Source organism: Tachyglossus aculeatus, chromosome 6 (assembly GCF_015852505.1).
Source record: "Tachyglossus aculeatus isolate mTacAcu1 chromosome 6, mTacAcu1.pri, whole genome shotgun sequence".
NCBI lineage: Eukaryota > Metazoa > Chordata > Mammalia > Monotremata > Tachyglossidae > Tachyglossus > Tachyglossus aculeatus.
The window spans coordinates 23,395,594-23,408,869 of record NC_052071.1 but is presented as its reverse complement, the minus strand read 5'-3'; the positions used below and the strand labels follow the sequence as shown (position 1 = coordinate 23,408,869).

The 13,276-nt window shown below is 41.4% G+C and overlaps 1 long non-coding RNA gene across 3 annotated transcripts in view; it reads left to right on the top strand.

Annotated features, from left to right (window-relative positions):
- The first annotated feature begins 392 nt into the window (after positions 1–392).
- LOC119929943 overlaps positions 393–13,276 on the top strand; it is a 437,264-nt gene continuing 424,380 nt past the window's right edge. For all 3 annotated transcript variants that reach the window (XR_005451602.1, XR_005451601.1, XR_005451603.1), the window contains exon 1: positions 393–630. This is a non-coding gene — a long non-coding RNA (uncharacterized LOC119929943). The remainder of the gene's footprint in view (positions 631–13,276) is intronic.

Sequence of the window (13,276 nt, the reverse complement as noted above, 5' to 3'; positions counted from 1 at the left end):
TTCTTGATGGAATCATGTTTGGATTGATGTGAGGATATGAAAAAAGAAGGATGGAGATCTTGTTTTATCTTAAAGGGCAGATATTTTAACTTGACATTTATGAATAGTTCTAACAATTGTTCCACTCATCTCTAGACTCTAAGCTCTTTAGGGGCAGGGAATATCTGCTAATTTTGTTGCACTGTACTCAAGCTGTACTGTGTTCTGCACATTAAATGCTCAATGAATGGCATGATTGATGGATATAGAAGAATGCATCTATTTTCAGAGATTATTTTTCTCTCTGGTGGGATAGGATAATTTAAGTAACACTCGAAAGGGAAAAATCTTTCACCAGCTGTAAAGGTTTGCAGATTCTTAGTCAGCAGACTTCTATTTTTATTGCAGCAATTTACCAAAGAAATCAAGCGGCTGCAGCTTTCCCTCCAACCGAACGCTCAACTAGGAATGCTGAAAGTGGAAACCCATCGTTCGCTCTGCCGAGATTACCTTCCATTCTGAGACCAAGTTGCACGCCTTCCTTGCTGTCAACCAGGCGGTGATCCTTGCTGCTGACGGTGACAACTGCTGGGAAAGAACTGGACTACCATCCTGCCGTTCTCTGCTGCGTTCAGTGTTCAGACAAAAAGCGTAAGTCCACTTTTTCAATACTCATTTTGGATTAGATTCTTCCCCTGTACATTGTTACAGGCAAAAATGTTAATTCATCATACTCTTTCCAAAGAGCAAATAGTGTGGAAACAGTGTTGCTGCTTTAAAGGAGTGATAATATTAATAATTCTAGTAGTTCTTCACAGGATGCTTGCTGGTACTCTGACCCACTGCTTAATTCATCCAAGGTATTGTCCAAGGACAATAATGATTTGTTTACTTTGAACACGTGTTAAATCTCATTAGTGAAAAGGAGTTCATTAAAAAAAAATTTCTTAGGTCCAAAGAGAATTGTTGAATTCTCCAAACTAGTTATAACAACCATTGCCTTACATCCTCCCACTCTTAGAGGGTATCCAAAGGACCAAAACAAGAGCCAAGATTCAACTGAGTGGAATTTTTCTTTTTATTAGCATACAATAATGATGATAATTGTATTGGAATGCTCACTATATGCCACGTACTGTGCTAAGTGCTGGGTTTAAAAATAATTGTTGGACACAGTCCCTGTCCACATGGGGCTAACAGTCTAAACTTGTCAAGGGCTTACTATATACTAGACATTTTGCGAAGTGCTGGAGTTGATGATTAGGTTAGAGAGTCTCTGTCCCACATCGATGTGGGCAGGGATTCTCTCTATTGCTGAATTGTACTTTCCAAGTGCTTAGTACAGTGCTCTGTATACAGTAAGTGCTCAATAAATATGATTGAATGAATGAATCACAATATAGGAAGGAGAAGAGAGATTTTTATTTTTCATTATTACTATCATTACTACTACTAATGAATCAGGAGTAGTCTTCAGTGGCAATACCTCCAGCCTAGAACACAGCTGGTGGCAGGATGTTTATTTTCTTTATTTTGTAAACATATTGAAGTTCTTACTATGTGCCAATCACTTTACTACGAGCTGGAGTAGATACAAGAAATAACATAATGAGGTAGGACACAGTTGATGACCCACATTGGGGTTTCCAGCTTTAATCTCCATTTTACCAATGAGACAACTGAAGCACAGAGAAGTTAAGTGACTTGTCCAAAGTCACACAGCAGACAAGTGGTAGAGCTGGGATTACAACCCAGGTCTTCTGATTCTCAGGTCTGAGCTCTTTCCGCTGGGGCCACAGTGCTTCCCCCATTATTTAATTTTTCAAACTTTTTATCTTTAATGCCGTCTAGTGAATGAATGGTTGAAGTGCCATACTTTACATGTACTAGGTAATAATGGTACAGATCTCATAATGGGGTGTGGAGAAGAATGCCTACAGATTGAGAGATGTGAGAAGCAACCACTGTTGGGTAGGGACCGTCTCTATATGTTGCCAACTTGTACTTCCCAAGCGCTTAGTACAGTGCTCTGCACACAGTAAGTGCTCAATAAATACGATTGAATGAATGAATCACTTATCCATATTGCTCCAAGGTTTTGGGGTCCAAGAGGTGAGTTGAAGAGAGCCCCAATCTCATTGGAAGAGAGAGTGATGTGGCAGAATAGTATTGAATGGGTTCCACAACAGAATGGAGCCTTCTGCACTGTGACTCAATAATCAGGTGAAATCCTTCAAGATGATGCCATTGAGGTGTGCTTTATAGTGCCAGCTGCTCTGCAGCCTGCATTCTTTAAATTAGGAGAAGCAGTGTTGCTTAGTGGATAAAACCCGGGCCTAAGATTCAAAAGGTTATGGGTTCTAATTCCGCCTCTGCCACCTGTATGCTGTGTGATCTTGGGCAACTCACTCCACTTCTCTGGGCCTGTTACCTCATCTGTAAAATGGGGATTGAGTGTGAGTCCTATTTGGGACACGGACTGAGTCCAACCTGACTAGCTTGAATCAATCCCACTTCTAGACTGTGAGCCCGTTGTTGGGTAGGGACCGTCTCTGTATGTTGCCAACTTGTACTTCCCAAGAGCTTAGTACGGTGCTCTGCACACAGTAAGCGCTCAGTAAATACGATTGAATGAATGAACAGTGCTGATATAGTGGACAGAGCATGGACCTGGGACTCCGGAGGACCTGTGTTCTAATCTCTACTCTGCCACTCCTCTGCTATGTGACCTTGGGAAAGTCACTTCACTTCTCTATGCCTCCATGGCCTTATCTGTAAATTGGGGATTAAGACTGTGAGCCCCATGTGGGACCGACACTGTGTTCAACCTGATTAGCTTGTATCTACCCCAGATTTTAGAACAGTGCTTGACAGTAAGAGCTTAACAGATATTATCATTATTATTATTATTGTTCTCAGCAGGGGCTAATGCTGAGAGAAGAGGACTTTTTCTTTGGCTCTGAACCCCAGGGTAGGGGCTAGGGTTATTGCAGCGAAGCACAGAGAGATGCTGCTTCTGCAGTTTTTGACACTATTTCCACACCCAGACTGCAAGGAGGGAGGGGGCATGGACTTTTCCGGCAGGGCATGGGGAGTTTCCACTCCTGCCACCACGGAGCCTGTGGGACAGGTGGGAACTGGGGCTCCAGAGTGGCAGCGGATGGAGTGGGGCAAATGGGATCGTGCCTGTAGTTCCTCACCAGACCCTAAGGAATATTGCCCGGGCCAGGCTGATATCAGGTTGCATCATACAACTGGCAGGGGAAAGCAGTGCCATAGCTCAGTGGAAAGAGCGCGGGCTTTGGAGTCAGAGGTCAGGGGTTCAAATCCCGGCTCTGCCAATTTTCAGCTGTGTGACTTTGGGCAAGTCACTGAATTTCTCTGGGCCTCAGTTCCCTCATCTGTAAAATGGGGATTAAAACTGCGAGCCCCCCGTGGGACAACTTGATCACCTTGTAACCTCCCCAGCGCTTAGAACAGTGCTTTGCACATAGTAAGCACTTAATAAATGCCATTATTATTATTATACTGGGTCATCATTCAAAATCTCTGCCGTAGGATTAGTAGAACATTCAGGGCACCCAGACAAATTCGAGAAGCAGCATGACCTAGTGGAAAGAGCACAGGCCTGGAAATCAGTAGGACCTGTGTTCTAATCCTGTCTTCACCACTTGTCTGCTATGTGTGTGGGTAAATCACTTAACTTCCCTGTGCCTCGGTTCCCTCATCTGGAAAATGGGGATTAAACCTGTGAGCCCTGTATGGGACAGGGATTTTCTCCAATCTGATTAGGTCGTTTCTACCCCAGCTTTTATTACAGTGCGTAGATGATAGTAAGGGCTTAAAAAGTAAGCACAGGGCTGAGACTAGAAGGGAAACATACCTCTGGAAAACAGCAAGGAGAAATGATTGACAGAGGAGATGATTTGGTGTGTGTGAGCAGTCTGTGTCAGTACCCTTGGTGAAGATCAGAGGCATGTTGAGTCAAAAAATAAAACAATAACAAATCTCCCCAAAATTGAATGCTTGTCGGTGTAAAGTCTTGTGAGGTTTCTCCCTTTTCACCTGAGAATCCCATAAAAAAAATGAAATACGGATGTTCTCTGTCTTAGCTATTGAATTCAGGTAGTCTGGTAATACATTACTGTTAGAATTTTTTCACATTGAGGCAGTTTTTAAAATAGAACTTCTTCTTTCATGGGATTTGTGCCAGCACCCTTTAATCTGTAGTTAGTAATTATACCCCAGTCCCACAGACATACGTACCTATCCTTATGCTCTACTATTTCCTCTGCCTGTAATTTATTTTAATGTCTGTCTCCCTTTCTAGACTGTAAGTTCTTTATGGGCCTGCCAACTCTATTGTGTTGCATTTTCCCCAAACTCTTAGTACAGGGCTCTTCACATAGTAACTGCTCAGTAAATGCCTTTGATTGATTGATTAAGCTTCTCTCCCAATGTCTTTGTAATTTGGGGCAGTCTCTTGACATTATTCTACCACAGTTACCTACACTGTAAATGAAGGAAATAATGCCATTTTAAGCCAGCAAAGGTGTTGAAGGTCACAACAACAAAAAAGCTGGAGCCTTTCCTCCCCCCACCCGTTAAAAGCATACACTAAATTGCAAGTAAACTTGAAGGATGCAATTCCTCCTTCTTTGCACCATTGCTATGGTTACCAGAATTCAGCCTGTCAAAGAAATGTATGTCATTTAAACTTACAGAAAGGTACATTTCCTCCATCCCTTTACCATTGTTGTGGTTAACCGAAGTCAGCCGCTAACATGAATGTATCAACAGGTGAAGAAACAAAGTGGACAAGTGGAAAGAGCATGGGCCTGGGAATCAGAAGGACCTGGGTCTTAATACTGGCTGTTCTGTGTGACCTTGGTCAAGTTGCTTAACTTCTCTGATCCTCAGTTACCTCATCTGTAAAATGGGGATGAAGATTGTGAAGCCCATGTAGGACACAGACTGTTTCCAACTCTATTATCATGTATTTTCCCCAGTGCTTAGTATAGTGACAGCACTTAACAAATACTATTGGTGGGGGGAGGAGAAACAAGTGAACAAAAATCCAGAATCAATATTGTGAGCGTTCTTCCATGACACAAGTTTAGGACAGTGTCAGAAATGGAAGAACTCAAGAGATTTTGCCTCTGTTAAATGGAACCAGAATACTGCTAATTTCAGATTTCCTGAGTGAAGAACAGGAAAGGGTAGAGCAGCAACAGAGATACATAATGACTTCTTTCCACCTACCTTCGAGGGTCTTATGAAATCCAAGTGTCTCTAAGCCATTCAGATATAGAAGCCATGAACTATTAGTGTTTCTAAGATTATCTCCATCTCAAAGGATAAGACAGGAGAATAGATCTTTTTTGTTTTTTCAGAAATGTGCTTTAGGCAGAGAATGTGATGGCTGATTTTCTTGTACTGTACTCTTCCAAGCACTTAGTATAGTGCTCTGCATATAGTAAGCATTCAATAAATATGGTTGATTTCAAGTGGCATAGTAGTTAGAATTTAGGCTATTTTAGGAGAAAAATAGGGAATCATATTTTAAAAATGCTGCAATAACCCATCTGGTATGGGAAGGGTAAGATGAATAAAGAATTTCTCTTGGTGGATGCTGGGAGAAAGTCATTGGCTTTATTGAAATCAAATAAAAAGGACTAAAATTTAAAAGTCACTAACTGTGATTGGAAAGTTATCCAGATCAAATAGTCAGTATTTATTTTTTTTCTTTATAGACCTATTTGAGATGGAAAAAAATCTATAAATTATTTAGAACACTTTAACTGAAAGATTTCCCTTTATTTATGCAACATTTCAGCAAATTATTCACCAGAAAACTGATTAGGTCTTTAAGGTATCAGAAGCATTGTGTCACTTGAAGATAGCTCTGTCTAATCAAATTAGACAGAGTTAATTTGTAAGGTACCTCCTGGCAACCCACATGTCACCCGGTACAGAATCTCCCTCTCTTTTGGTGATCCGCTGGTGAGAAATGTCATGTTTAGGGAACAATGCACAAGAAAATCTTAGCCCTCCCAAGTGGATTCTGGTACTCTGAAGATTTGAAATTCCTGAAGTTTACTACCATAGAGCTAATTTTGTTGTCTTTGCCACAGTGGCATGACTCAGTACAGGTTATTCTTCAGATTGGATTAACTGAATTTTTTTTTTTTTTCGGCATCACCAAGTAATATTATGTTTTTATTTTCCAGTCAGTCATCGAGTCATTCCATATGAATTTAGTCATCCAGTTCTATTAATTGACCAGAATCTTGTTTTTTAAGCCTTGCTACTCGAGGTAAGGAGTATTGAAGACACCAACTTTTATAGACTCTAAAGATTTACTTTACAGACTTACAAGCTGCAAGGTCAGGTTGTAAAAGAAAGGATGAAAGGTGAAAACTAGGAAATGTAGATAAGAGGGTGTATCCTTAGGCTGGAAGGAACCTCTAGTATCATCTCAACCCTTCCCCTGTCTTCACGCAGGACAGTACTGAACCCACCTACTAAGTCGAAATCTACATTCTCCCTTCCCTTACCCAGTATTAAGGATGGTCTGTTTCTATCTATTCCAGGGCTTGGTACAGTGCAGGGCTTGGGGCAGATGTAACATAACATGAAACCAGTCGGGCCCTCTAGGCAGAATCAGGGTTAAAAACTTCCTACCTTGGCAAACGTGTGCCAGTCACTCAGGCAAACACTCCTTGCACAAACATTCATGTTCACTTTTCCTCTTTCTCTCTAGCACACTGATATGCCAGTTTATCTTAGAGATTTGGAAAGCCTGATGGTGATTTTTACAAAATTTGGTCCTCAAATAATCCTGTAAAGTCCTCTGCCTCTTAGAGGGAATATTATATAATAGCAAAAAGACATAGAAATAACAGAAACTGTACAAAAGCATTGTTTAATTGTACTTCCCAAGCGCTTAGTACAGTGCTCTGCACACAGTAAGCACTCAATAAATACGATTGATTTAATGTTTCCCTTCCTCCTACTTTGGCTAAGTTTACAGAAAATCCCAAATGCTTTTTTTATTTTTAACCTACATCACAAGCACCCTGTAGCACTTGTCTATATACAGATTTTCATATTTGATTAAGCACTTATCCACATATCCAATTTTCCTCCTATCTATAATTTTGTGTCTTTGTCTCACACTACATTGTGAGCTCTTTGAGGGCAGGGATTGTGATGCCTGGTAGCAGGAGATGAGATGGAGGGAGGCTGGATGCTGAAAATAAAAGTACTTGACATTATTACTACCTGGGAGGAAGGGGCCAATGGAGATAGTAATTTCCAGGGTACCTTTCCATGGAAAAGCATGTTGACAAGTCATTCTAATTTTCCCAAATTACATCCATTCAGTTCCCAGAATGTGCATTTTCACTCTGTTTTATAGAATACAATGGAAGAAAAAGAGGACCTTCTTCCAACAATGTGCCTCTGTTTAAAGAGAAATCAATTTGATGTGAGGAATTTTTTCATTGTATTATTTAAGCATATACTATGTGCCAGACACTACTAGGCTCTGGGGTAGATACAAGATAATCGGTTTGGACACAGTCCCTGTCCCACACAGGGCTGACAGTCTTAATCCCCATTTTACAGATGTTGATAAGTGAGGCACAGAGAAGTGAAGTGACTTGCCCAAGCCCACACAGCTGACATGTGGTAAAGTGGGGTTTGGAACCCAGATCCTCTGACTCCCATGCTCATGCTCTATCCACCAGGCCTTGCAGCTTCTCTTGTGAATACCTGCACTTTGAGGTGTGAGTATTATTATAGAAATTTTCCCTAACGTGGGGCTTTTCAAGAACAAAATATGTCTGTTTTAATAGAACTGCATTTGGTGGTTGTAATTGAGTCAGTTAACGGTAAAAAAAAAATTTATAATTCTTCCAAGATTAGAATCACAAGATAAGCCATTTTTTCCCCCTTCAGAATGCTTAGTCTCCATAACTTTGACCTATCAAACTAAGCATGTTGGAGCAACTTGAAAAAGGTGATGATTAACTTTGGGAGGGAAGCCACAATTCCGGAAGTTTTATTAAATCTTGCATGCTAGACTCTTTAGACACTCTAAAGACCTATGCAAGTCCAGTATGGTATTTGGAACAAAACATCCATCTGTTTGAGAATAGATGTTCAAAATTCCATTTCAAGGGCTCAGCATATGGATAATCAGAAGTAGCAATTGGTAGAGATTTCTTTAAAATTAGGCACCGGATCATACAACTTTTTGCTGTAACTATTTGTCCTTGTTATCCACAGATCACTACTGAAGTGACTGGCACTTCATTCTGTACTGTAGGATGTGCATTTTAAGTTTACCCTTTGCCTTGTCAATTAATAGCACCTATCACTAATTTTGAAACAGTATGAGCCCAGGAGTCAGAGGTTCTTTTCTCCTGGCTCTCAGGTGTCTAAATCTTTTGGCTGCAGCTTGAGAATGAAGGCACCACATGAGATGATTCTTGGTCATCTAATCCCTCTTTATGGGGTAAGGTAATAATGACAATACTCTGTGGTATTGGTTAAGTTTTTACTATGTGCCAACACTGTAGGAGATCCAAGATAACCAGGGTCTTCATGGGGTTTACACACTAAATAGGAGAACAGGTATTGAATCTCCATTTTGCAGATAAGGGAACTGAGACACAGAGAAGTGAAGCGACTTGCCCAAGGTCACAAAGCAGACAAGCAGCAGAGCTAGGACTAAAATCTAGGTACTCAGATTCCCAGATCTATGGTCTTTCCACTAGGCCATGGAGCCAGAATTTGCAGTATATTCCTGGGTTGTATGGTTAAACCACTCAATAGTATTTAGTGTACATTGTATTGTATGGGTGCAGAGGAGTACAGTTGAATTAGTAGACATGATACTTTTTCAGTGAATTTCTGGGTTGTAAGGTTAAACCACTCAATAGTATTTAGTGTACATTGTATTGTATGGGTGCAGAAGAGTACAGTAGAATTAGTAGACATGATACTTTTTCAGTGAGCTGAAAATCTCATGGAAAAAGTTTCAATTATATCTTTAAGATAGAAGCTCCTGGCCAGCGATTTGCTTGGAAAATAGTATATCTCAACCATGTTCTCCAAGGCTTTTAAAAAGCTTCCATTCTGATCCTAGTAGGACATTCCTTTTAAATGTTTCCTGTCCCACTTGGATGATGCCTGGTTAATTCTGATCCTCATTTTGGGAGTTTTGGCCAGAAACCCTGGTCTTAGAAATCTGGTGTGCTGTTGGCAGGACCTGGTTTTGCTAATTGGGTTTCACTGGAGGTGGAGTTGAGGTCAAGGAGCTGAGAAGAAATGAGACACCTGCTCTGGAATTAGAGTAACCAGATCATCTGGAAAGGATTCAGGCAAGCTGGGCAGATATTTTAAAATGGGGGAGAGAGAAAGCATGCAGTCTGAGACTCACTGGATTGTCTCTGCCTGTCCTGTTTCTGAAATGTACCATGGGGCTGAAATTCCAAAGTTTCCTGGAAAGTCTTCTTCTGTAGTGTTTGTGAGTACCCTCTCAGACTGAGATTTGTTTAAGGAACTGTCTAAAGAATTTCCATATATACGGGTTCATAGAAGCTTGTGTCTCTAGGAGAGTGCAGAAATTTGCTTCAGTAAATTTTAATTTGATAATGATGATAACATCCGCCAAGCTAGCTCTCTCCCTCCCTTCAGAGCCCTACTGAGAGCTCACCTCCTCCAGGAGGCCTTCCCAGACTGAGCCCCCTTTTTCCTCTCCTCTTCCCCATCCCCCCGCCCTACCTCCTTTACCTCCCCATAGCACTTATATATATTTGTACAGATTTATTACCCTATTTTCCTTGTACATATTTACTATTTTGTCACTGATGTGCATGTAGCTTTAATTCTATTTGTTCTGACCATTTTGACACCTGTCTACATGTTTTGTTGTCTGTCTCCCCCTTCTACACTGTGAGCCCATTGTTGGGTAGGGACCGTCTGTATATGTTGCTGACTTGTACTTCCCAAGCGCTTCGTATAGTGCTCTGCACACAGTAAGTGCTCAAATACGATTGAATGAATGAATAACAACAATAATAATTGTGGTATTTGTTAAGCACTTACTATGTTCCAGGCACGGTACTAAGTGCTGGGGTGGATACTAGCAAATCAGGTTGGGCACAGTCCCTGTCCCACATGGGGCTCACAACCTGAATCCCCATTTTACAGATGAGGTAACTGAGGTACAGAGAAGTGAAGTGATTTGCCCAAGGTCACACAGCAGGAGCGGAGCTGGGATTAGAACCCAGGTCCTTTCGACTCACAGGCCAGTGCTCTATCCATAAGACCATGTTACTTTCACTATTTGAACATGTGTGGTGTACAGGACACTGTACTAAATACTTGAGAGTTCCATAAGTAGAATTAGTAGACATGGTCCCTGCCCTTAAAGGAATTTATAACCCAGTTAGCTTTCATTTTTTCTCTCTCTCTATACTTTAAACTGTTTCTGTCTCTCTATTCAGAATCATGTGAGAATGTCTACCCTGCATTTTTCTCAGGCTGCTCTTCTGGGTAATCCTCCTAAGCACCCTCACTGAATTTCATAGGGATAATCATGCTCTTCCTACACATCAAGACATTTTTAAAGTCCATCTGCCATCTCTACAGGTGCCAGTGAATAATCTCTATAAGTGCTAGTGGATGTGATCTATATAGGTTCTTGTGAATGTGAGCTGTACATGTGCTTATGCATATGGCTAAAATGTGAATGATCAAGTTTTTCCTACAGAGGTTTGCCCATCAAGTCTCTTCCATTTATAGAACCATGAAAAGTCTGTAATTCCTTGATTTGTTCCCTTTCTGAGTTTTGTCCCCTTCCTTTCCTTTAGAAGTCTGTGAGAAATTGATCAAAGGCAGTCAGTACTAGGCATTAGATCCACCCCATTCAGATCCTTTGGTTAAATTCTACCCATTTTTGCATCTACTGAGGCCTTTTTTTTTTTTTTTTTTTTTTTTTGCCCCTGGCAATTCTTCACCTTTGCATTCTCAACATTACAATCAGTGCCTGGAGAAGGAAGTAAAATTTAAGAATCTTTGATGTTCAAGGCCTAAGAAATGAATAATTGCCATCACATGAAAAATATCTGCAGCCAGGCACTATTACTGGTTCACGGCTTGACTGTTTGCTTTCACTTCACATCTCTAGTAACAACTCTTCCTTTTCTTCTAAGCTGGTTTTTAATCCTTCCTGACATTTCATTGTTCATGTGACCATACATACCTCATTAGTCAGGACAGTTCCACATGTTGACTTACTATTATAGTATACTCTCCCAAGTGCTTAGTACAGTGCTTTGCACATAATAAGTGTTCAATAAATACAATTGAAAGAATTAGGTCCTGCCACCTGGAAAGCTTATAGCAGGGCACAGTGGTATTTAAGTATTTACTGTGTGCCAAGCACTGTATTAAGCACTGGGGTAGATGCAAGATAATCAGGTCACAGTCCCTGTCCCACATGGGGTTCACAGTCTAAGTAGGAAGGAGGAAAGGTATTTGGTATTGAATCCCCATTTTGCAGATGAGGAAAAAATTGAGGATTGCCCAGTGTTACACGGCAGGCAAGTCACAGTGCTGGCATTAGGACCCATATCCTCAAATTCCCAAGTTCTTTCCACTAGGTCACACCTCTTCTCACTGTTGTTGCTCAATGGAAAGAGCACGGGCTTTGGAGTCAGAGGTCAAGGGATCAAATCTTGGCTCCACCAATTGTCAGCTGTGTGACTTTGGGCAAGGCACTTCACTTCTCTGGGCCTCAGTTACCTCATCTGTAAAATCGGGATTAAGACTGTGAGCCCCCCGTATGACCACCTGGTCACCTTCTAACCTCCCCAGCGCTTAGAACAGTGCTTTGCACATAGTAAGTGCTTAATTAATGCCATTATTTTGTTATTATTATTATTATTATTATATCAAAAGCAGTGCAAAAAATACCTTTCTTCTTGGTTACCCTCCAGGGTGTGATCATGTGGTTTTGTGTACATCTCACCTATGGATTTGCCTGCTTTTGTATCTGCCTTTTCCCTCCACCTTTCAAAGAGCCTGAAGTTCTTTACCTCCTAAAGGACCAGGGAGCAATCTATTAATGTGATAATGACTAAGTGGTGAGAGGTGATTTTTCACTTGACTTACTGACTGCGTCAAACAGAAGGATTTCCAGTAACTTTCAGTGGCTTAAGGAAGGAAAGTGAGGGAGGAAGCGGAAAACGCTTGATTTCACCGTCTTGGTGAATTTCGGGTATTTCATTCTGTTCCTTTCTTTTGCTTCCTTCGCTCTTTTTTTGGTGTCAATTATCTCCTTCTCCTCAGTGCCATCTGTAGTGCGCTCTGCTTTGCTTCTTTCCCCTTCCATCTGGCAGTGGGAAAAGTGGTTGTGACCATGGCCAAGCCTCTCAGCGCCTTGTTGAAGTGTTTTACTTTTTCCCCTCAGAACGAAGAGAATTTGGGGAAAAGCTCAGGGGCTGTTGGAGGTCCTTGAGATGAGCTGAGATTAGCTGGGATAGAGTTACACGTGTTTGGATAATAGGATGTTGGGGCGGAATGGGAGGTTTTTTAAATGGTATTCGTTGAGCGCTTGCAATGTGTCAGGCACTGTTCTAAGCGCTGTGGTAGATTCACGGTCATCAGGTTGGACACAGTCCATGTCCCACAGGGGATCACAGTCTTCATCCCCAGTTTACAGATGAGGGAAACGAGGTATAGAGGAAGGGAGGTGACTTGCCCAAGGTCACACAGCGGGCAAGAATTTGTGTCAGTACTAGAACCCAGGTCCTTCTGGCTCCCAGATCTGTGCTCTGCCCACAAGGTCACACTAAAGCTGGGTTAGAAGCTGGCAAATCCCCCTAGACTGTGAGCCCGCTGTTGGGTGGGGACCGTCTCTATATGTTGCAAACTAGGACTTCCCAAGCGCTTAGTACAGTGCTCTGCACACAGTAAGCACTCAGTAAATATGATTGAATGAATCTGGGTCTTCATTTGTATATGTGTTCTGTTTACTCACTCTTTTACCCTTTTGTCTTTTCTGTTTTTTTTTTCTAATGGTACTTGTTCAGCGCTCACTATGTGCCAGGCATTGACTAAGTGCTGGGCTAGATACAAGATGTTCAGGTTGGACATAGTTCATGTCCCATATGGAGCTCACGGTTGCAATCCCCATTTTTCCAAATGAGATAACTGCAGCACAGAGATGTTCAGTGACCTGCTGAAAGTCACACAGAAAATGAGTGGCAGAGCTGGGATTAGA